We start from the raw sequence: 8,500 nt of genomic DNA, 5'->3' as shown, positions 1-8,500 counted from the left end.
AGTCCACCTACACCTGAAGGACAAGGGACACACCTTTGAAGATGACAAAGTCCACATTCTGGACAGAGAAGATAGATAGTGTGAGAGAGGAGTACAAGAAGCTGTCTATGTCAAACGTGGAAAAACCCACTTTAAATAGGGGCGGGGCTTAGATTCACCTTTCCAGTACCTATAATGCAGCTTTGAATGTCATTCCTAAGCAGTTTCAGTCTAGGTCACACCTTCCTGCATCTAATCAACACAACGACTCATCAGGGGGTAGGAAGGAGGGGTACTCAGAGTAGTTTCTACTCTTTAAACAACAACAGACAGCTAGAGCTGATAAGCTTGACTCTCCCTTATTTCAGTTAGAATTGACAAAGCTCCTCGGATGAGAAGAGAAACGTCTTAAAGACACAAAAAACGTCCATGGGTCTCATTTATCAAACATTGCGTATAATCCTTACTAAAACCATACTCAGCAAAAAAAATGTACTTACGCCAAGTAGGTTTGTGATCTATCAAACATGGAGTACGCACAGCTGCATGCAAATCTCCGCTTCATAAATCAGAGACTAACGAGAAAGGTTCTCAGCTGCTTTTTAGTCACATCCCACCCTCAACACGCCCACTTACTGCCATAAATGGTCAATGCAAAGTGCCTTGAGGATCTCATGCATATACATAAGCAGGCTTGTTGTAGCGCTCCGCCATTAACGATGGCGACCGCAGATCAAGGAAGCACAGTTTCACCGAAGCAAAAATGGAGGTACTTGTGGGTGAGGTGGACAAATGAAAGGAAGTTATCATGGATTTTATCAATATGTTTATCAATAACCCATTTCCTATAGTGAAGAGAGAAGGAGACGATGAGCAGACAAGCCAAACAGTTATAACTGTGGCATAATGCACAAGGCAAAATGCCTCGAACATCTGTTCACAGGTAGCCTAGTGAACTAGACCAAATTCTTGCTTTGCAAAGTTTGGTCTAGGCATGCTCCATTGGAACCTCCGCAGCTCCTACCAGGACTCTGGCTAGCCAATCACAGCTCTCTAGAGGGGTTTCAAACACATAAAGAGCTGTGATTGGTCCATAATGGTGGGCCAATCATAGTGCTCTATCTGCTTAGTGAACAAATCACAGAGCTTTATCCGCTTTGTGGGCCAATCAGGGCACTCTATATGCCTGGTGGGTGGGATGATGCAACAGAGTGAAACAAGAGTATGTCACATTCATTGTCCAGTGGAATGTGGAGATCATTTGAAAGACAATGGTAGAACCCGCCCCACAACCGAGAGCCATCAATGGAGCGTGGCCAGACTAAATAATACATTTATTTAGTCTGGCTTGCCAGGCTAGTTCACAGAGATTATTTATACCAAGAGATAAGAGAGAGAGAGAGAGAGAGAGAGAGAGAAAGAGAGAGAGAGAGAGAGAGAGAGAGAGAGAGAGAGAGAGAGAGAGAGAGTGTGTGTGTGTGTGTGTGTGTGTGTGTGTGTGTGTGTGGGAAGCACAATAGATAGTGTTTTTGAAGATATTGGGTAATCTCTAAAGATATTAACGATAGTATTTAAAGGCCCACTGTGTGATATTTCATCTTATAAGTTATCAAATTTCTTGTATCACATTCTCAAATTTGTTTTTTTTTTAATGATAATTCAAACAAGCATTTATTCTAAGCATTATTATTAGCTTCATATTTTAATATTTTAGACAAAAGAAGCAGACCGGTGCTCCATATGGCATGCGCCATCTTAAAATACAGTGACCTTTTAGGGACATACAACATATTAAGCTTCGCATTTGATGTTTGCGTTTTTAAATGATGTAACCTCAAAGAAACAGCAGGGGGCAGAAGTGCGCCTTGTAAGCATGCAGTCTGACAAAGTAACTAAGAAGAAGAAGAAACTAGCCACACCGTACTTCTAGCGATGGAGGATCACACATATTCTACAAGCAAACTTGAGAAACGGGATAGTTTGAAAGCGCTTGAAAGCGCCGATCTTCTAGACTTTATTGCAGCTCTGCCTCTTCCTCTTGTGCGTGGGACGTTGCGGCTGGTTTGAGCAAATTCGGCTCCTTCATCTTGGGATGCTTGCCCTGCTTCTGTCGCATGTCTAACACCTCTGCCTCTCTGTGCGCTGGCACACGTCTGTCCTCTCCCTCTTCCTCTCCCTCTTCCTCGCCCTCTTCCTCTCCCTCGTCCTCTGTCTGTCTCCACTGATGAACCATCGGATGATATCTGACTCTGTTTACGGAGAGAAAACAATTACAGACTACACTTCCTTGTATATTTCCAAAATGGCAAATAGAAATATAACATTTCTCAAATAAAATGAACAAAATATTGTCATTTTTTGTAGTCAGAAGTCATCACTAACTAGCTGCCGTTTGCTATTAGCAAACATAACTGACATAAAAAAGTTTTTCTTATTCAAAACCTATTTAGATTAAATTAATAAAATAAGTTAGATGAAAACAACTAACCTGTTCGCTGACTTGAAAGCTGGAATTAGATGATGACATGCTGCCGTTTACAGCAACACGATTTTGTATTGTATTTGTTATATTTGTTAATAAAGTTTTAAATAATGATAAAAAAAACCTTTTTGATCCTCGGGGGCTCCAATAGCTGCAATACCGACTCTAAACTGCGTGGTGCTAAAGAGTCGGATCTTTTTACTATGATTTCTGTGAATTTCACACACGGGGCCTTTAAGAATCTGCTCGAGGGAGCGGACCAGGTCATTCATATATGATCATTTAAGAGGGCACAATCAGTGCTCATGAAAGTTTGTTTAGTTTAAGTTCAAAAACAAAACATTTATCATCACTCCTAAATTTGACATTTCAATTGTGTTCATTTAACCTTCTATCTGGGGTCACACTCTGCCACGAGGTGATGGAACCCCGGCTTTCGAAGGACCAAATGTCATGGATTTTATCAATATGTTTATCAATAACCCATTTCCTATAGTGAAGAGAGAAGGAGACAATCAGCAGACAAGTTAAACCGTTATAACTGTGGCATAATGTACGAGGCAAAATGCCCCGAACATCTGTTCACAGAGTTTATTTATAGAGAGATGGGGGAGAGAGAGAGAGAGAGAGAGAGAGAGAGAGAGAGAGAGAGAGAGAGAGAGAGAGAGAGAGAGAGAGAGAGAGAGAGAGAGAGAGAGAGAGAGAGATTGTGTGTGTGTGTGTGTGTGTGTGTGTGTGTGTGTGTGTGTGTGTGTGTGTGTGTGTGTGTGGGGGAAGCACAATAGATAGTGTTTTTGAAGATATTGGGTAATCTCTAAAGATATTAACGATAGTATTTAAAGGCCCACTGTGTGATATTTCATCTTATAAGTTATCAAATTTCTTGTATCACATTCTCAAATTTGTTTTTTTTTTAATGATAATTCAAACAAGCATTTATTCTAAGCATTATTATTAGCTTCATATTTTAATATTTTAGACAAAAGAAGCAGACCGGTGCTCCATATGGCATGCGCCATCTTAAAATACAGTGACCTTTTAGGGACATACAACATATTAAGCTTCGCATTTGATGTTTGCGTTTTTAAATGATGTAACCTCAAAGAAACAGCAGGGGGCAGAAGTGCGCCTTGTAAGCATGCAGTCTGACAAAGTAACTAAGAAGAAGAAGAAACTAGCCACACCGTACTTCTAGCGATGGAGGATCACACATATTCTACAAGCAAACTTGAGAAACGGGATAGTTTGAAAGCGCTTGAAAGCGCCGATCTTCTAGACTTTATTGCAGCTCTGCCTCTTCCTCTTGTGCGTGGGACGTTGCGGCTGGTTTGAGCAAATTCGGCTCCTTCATCTTGGGATGCTTGCCCTGCTTCTGTCGCATGTCTAACACCTCTGCCTCTCTGTGCGCTGGCACACGTCTGTCCTCTCCCTCTTCCTCTCCCTCTTCCTCGCCCTCTTCCTCTCCCTCGTCCTCTGTCTGTCTCCACTGATGAACCATCGGATGATATCTGACTCTGTTTACGGAGAGAAAACAATTACAGACTACACTTCCTTGTATATTTCCAAAATGGCAAATAGAAATATAACATTTCTCAAATAAAATGAACAAAATATTGTCATTTTTTGTAGTCAGAAGTCATCACTAACTAGCTGCCGTTTGCTATTAGCAAACATAACTGACATAAAAAAGTTTTTCTTATTCAAAACCTATTTAGATTAAATTAATAAAATAAGTTAGATGAAAACAACTAACCTGTTCGCTGACTTGAAAGCTGGAATTAGATGATGACATGCTGCCGTTTACAGCAACACGATTTTGTATTGTATTTGTTATATTTGTTAATAAAGTTTTAAATAATGATAAAAAAAAACCTTTTTGATCCTCGGGGGCTCCAATAGCTGCAATACCGACTCTAAACTGCGTGGTGCTAAAGAGTCGGATCTTTTTACTATGATTTCTGTGAATTTCACACACGGGGCCTTTAAGAATCTGCTCGAGGGAGCGGACCAGGTCATTCATATATGATCATTTAAGAGGGCACAATCAGTGCTCATGAAAGTTTGTTTAGTTTAAGTTCAAAAACAAAACATTTATCATCACTCCTAAATTTGACATTTCAATTGTGTTCATTTAACCTTCTATCTGGGGTCACACTCTGCCACGAGGTGATGGAACCCCGGCTTTCGAAGGACCAAATGTCATGGATTTTATCAATATGTTTATCAATAACCCATTTCCTATAGTGAAGAGAGAAGGAGACAATCAGCAGACAAGTTAAACCGTTATAACTGTGGCATAATGTACGAGGCAAAATGCCCCGAACATCTGTTCACAGAGTTTATTTATAGAGAGATGGGGGAGAGAGAGAGAGAGAGAGAGAGAGAGAGAGAGAGAGAGAGAGAGAGAGAGAGAGAGAGAGAGAGAGAGAGAGAGAGAGAGAGAGAGAGAGAGAGAGAGAGAGAGAGATTGTGTGTGTGTGTGTGTGTGTGTGTGTGTGTGTGTGTGTGTGTGTGTGTGTGTGTGTGGGAAGCACAATAGATAGTGTTTTTGAAGATATTGGGTAATCTCTAAAGATATTAACGATAGTATTTAAAGGCCCACTGTGTGATATTTCATCTTATAAGTTATCAAATTTCTTGTATCACATTCTCAAATTTGTTTTTTTTTTAATGATAATTCAAACAAGCATTTATTCTAAGCATTATTATTAGCTTCATATTTTAATATTTTAGACAAAAGAAGCAGACCGGTGCTCCATATGGCATGCGCCATCTTAAAATACAGTGACCTTTTAGGGACATACAACATATTAAGCTTCGCATTTGATGTTTGCGTTTTTAAATGATGTAACCTCAAAGAAACAGCAGGGGGCAGAAGTGCGCCTTGTAAGCATGCAGTCTGACAAAGTAACTAAGAAGAAGAAGAAACTAGCCACACCGTACTTCTAGCGATGGAGGATCACACATATTCTACAAGCAAACTTGAGAAACGGGATAGTTTGAAAGCGCTTGAAAGCGCCGATCTTCTAGACTTTATTGCAGCTCTGCCTCTTCCTCTTGTGCGTGGGACGTTGCGGCTGGTTTGAGCAAATTCGGCTCCTTCATCTTGGGATGCTTGCCCTGCTTCTGTCGCATGTCTAACACCTCTGCCTCTCTGTGCGCTGGCACACGTCTGTCCTCTCCCTCTTCCTCTCCCTCTTCCTCGCCCTCTTCCTCTCCCTCGTCCTCTGTCTGTCTCCACTGATGAACCATCGGATGATATCTGACTCTGTTTACGGAGAGAAAACAATTACAGACTACACTTCCTTGTATATTTCCAAAATGGCAAATAGAAATATAACATTTCTCAAATAAAATGAACAAAATATTGTCATTTTTTGTAGTCAGAAGTCATCACTAACTAGCTGCCGTTTGCTATTAGCAAACATAACTGACATAAAAAAGTTTTTCTTATTCAAAACCTATTTAGATTAAATTAATAAAATAAGTTAGATGAAAACAACTAACCTGTTCGCTGACTTGAAAGCTGGAATTAGATGATGACATGCTGCCGTTTACAGCAACACGATTTTGTATTGTATTTGTTATATTTGTTAATAAAGTTTTAAATAATGATAAAAAAAACCCTTTTTGATCCTTGGGGGCTCCAATAGCTGCAATACCGACTCTAAACTGCGTGGTGCTAAAGAGTCGGATCTTTTTACTATGATTTCTGTGAATTTCACACACGGGGCCTTTAAGAATCTGCTCGAGGGAGCGGACCAGGTCATTCATATATGATCATTTAAGAGGGCACAATCAGTGCTCATGAAAGTTTGTTTAGTTTAAGTTCAAAAACAAAACATTTATCATCACTCCTAAATTTGACATTTCAATTGTGTTCATTTAACCTTCTATCTGGGGTCACACTCTGCCACGAGGTGATGGAACCCCGGCTTTCGAAGGACCAAATGTCATGGATTTTATCAATATGTTTATCAATAACCCATTTCCTATAGTGAAGAGAGAAGGAGACAATCAGCAGACAAGTTAAACCGTTATAACTGTGGCATAATGTACGAGGCAAAATGCCCCGAACATCTGTTCACAGAGTTTATTTATAGAGAGATGGGGGAGACAGAGAGAGAGAGAGAGAGAGAGAGAGAGAGAGAGAGAGAGAGAGAGAGAGAGAGAGAGAGAGAGAGAGAGAGAGAGAGAGATTGAGATTGAGATTGTGTGTGTGTGTGTGTGTGTGTGTGTGTGTGTGGGAAGCACAATAGATAGTGTTTTTGAAGATATTGGGTAATCTCTAAAGATATTAACGATAGTATTTAAAGGCCCACTGTGTGATATTTCATCTTATAAGTTATCAAATTTCTTGTATCACATTCTCAAATTTGTTTTTTTTTTAATGATAATTCAAACAAGCATTTATTCTAAGCATTATTATTAGCTTCATATTTTAATATTTTAGACAAAAGAAGCAGACCGGTGCTCCATATGGCATGCGCCATCTTAAAATACAGTGACCTTTTAGGGACATACAACATATTAAGCTTCGCATTTGATGTTTGCGTTTTTAAATGATGTAACCTCAAAGAAACAGCAGGGGGCAGAAGTGCGCCTTGTAAGCATGCAGTCTGACAAAGTAACTAAGAAGAAGAAGAAACTAGCCACACCGTACTTCTAGCGATGGAGGATCACACATATTCTACAAGCAAACTTGAGAAACGGGATAGTTTGAAAGCGCTTGAAAGCGCCGATCTTCTAGACTTTATTGCAGCTCTGCCTCTTCCTCTTGTGCGTGGGACGTTGCGGCTGGTTTGAGCAAATTCGGCTCCTTCATCTTGGGATGCTTGCCCTGCTTCTGTCGCATGTCTAACACCTCTGCCTCTCTGTGCGCTGGCACACGTCTGTCCTCTCCCTCTTCCTCTCCCTCTTCCTCGCCCTCTTCCTCTCCCTCGTCCTCTGTCTGTCTCCACTGATGAACCATCGGATGATATCTGACTCTGTTTACGGAGAGAAAACAATTACAGACTACACTTCCTTGTATATTTCCAAAATGGCAAATAGAAATATAACATTTCTCAAATAAAATGAACAAAATATTGTCATTTTTTGTAGTCAGAAGTCATCACTAACTAGCTGCCGTTTGCTATTAGCAAACATAACTGACATAAAAAAGTTTTTCTTATTCAAAACCTATTTAGATTAAATTAATAAAATAAGTTAGATGAAAACAACTAACCTGTTCGCTGACTTGAAAGCTGGAATTAGATGATGACATGCTGCCGTTTACAGCAACACGATTTTGTATTGTATTTGTTATATTTGTTAATAAAGTTTTAAATAATGATAAAAAAAACCCTTTTTGATCCTCGGGGGCTCCAATAGCTGCAATACCGACTCTAAACTGCGTGGTGCTAAAGAGTCGGATCTTTTTACTATGATTTCTGTGAATTTCACACACGGGGCCTTTAAGAATCTGCTCGAGGGAGCGGACCAGGTCATTCATATATGATCATTTAAGAGGGCACAATCAGTGCTCATGAAAGTTTGTTTAGTTTAAGTTCAAAAACAAAACATTTATCATCACTCCTAAATTTGACATTTCAATTGTGTTCATTTAACCTTCTTTCTGGGGTCACACTCTGCCACGAGGTGATGGAACCCCGGCTTTCGAAGGACCAAATGTCATGGATTTTATCAATATGTTTATCAATAACCCATTTCCTATAGTGAAGAGAGAAGGAGACAATCAGCAGACAAGTTAAACCGTTATAACTGTGGCATAATGTACGAGGCAAAATGCCCCGAACATCTGTTCACAGAGTTTATTTATAGAGAGAGAGAGAGAGAGAGAGAGAGAGAGAGAGAGAGAGAGAGAGAGAGAGAGAGAGAGAGAGAGAGAGAGAGAGAGAGAGAGAGAGAGAGAGAGAGAGAGAGAGAGAGAGAGATTGTGTGTGTGTGTGTGTGTGTGTGTGTGTGTGTGTGTGTGTGTGTGTGTGTGTGGAAGCACAATAGATAGTGTTTTTGAAGATATTGGGTAATCTCTAAAGA

At 40.0% G+C, this 8,500-nt stretch overlaps 4 long non-coding RNA genes across 4 annotated transcripts; all 4 read right to left on the bottom strand.

Annotated features, from left to right (window-relative positions):
- Positions 1-1,955: 1,955 nt before the first annotated feature.
- Positions 1,956-2,694, bottom strand: LOC139070513 (uncharacterized). Its single transcript, XR_011521012.1, has 2 exons — positions 2,468-2,694; positions 1,956-2,228 (listed from the first exon to the last, which is right to left on the bottom strand). It is a non-coding gene; the product is annotated as an uncharacterized lncRNA (long non-coding RNA).
- A 1,008-nt stretch (positions 2,695-3,702) lies between these two features.
- LOC139072204 (uncharacterized) lies at positions 3,703-4,442 on the bottom strand. Its single transcript, XR_011521798.1, has 2 exons — positions 4,215-4,442; positions 3,703-3,975 (listed from the first exon to the last, which is right to left on the bottom strand). It is a non-coding gene; the product is annotated as an uncharacterized lncRNA (long non-coding RNA).
- A 1,014-nt stretch (positions 4,443-5,456) lies between these two features.
- On the bottom strand, positions 5,457-6,196 carry LOC139072202 (uncharacterized). The gene is made up of 2 exons (XR_011521797.1): positions 5,969-6,196; positions 5,457-5,729 (listed from the first exon to the last, which is right to left on the bottom strand). It is a non-coding gene; the product is annotated as an uncharacterized lncRNA (long non-coding RNA).
- A 980-nt stretch (positions 6,197-7,176) lies between these two features.
- Positions 7,177-7,916, bottom strand: LOC139072201 (uncharacterized). The gene is made up of 2 exons (XR_011521796.1): positions 7,689-7,916; positions 7,177-7,449 (listed from the first exon to the last, which is right to left on the bottom strand). It is a non-coding gene; the product is annotated as an uncharacterized lncRNA (long non-coding RNA).
- Positions 7,917-8,500: the final 584 nt, after the last annotated feature.

The sequence above is a fragment of the Nothobranchius furzeri genome, chromosome 1 (assembly GCF_043380555.1).
Source record: "Nothobranchius furzeri strain GRZ-AD chromosome 1, NfurGRZ-RIMD1, whole genome shotgun sequence".
Classification (NCBI taxonomy): Eukaryota; Metazoa; Chordata; class Actinopteri; order Cyprinodontiformes; family Nothobranchiidae; genus Nothobranchius; species Nothobranchius furzeri.
This window is presented reverse-complemented; position numbering and strand designations above follow the sequence as displayed.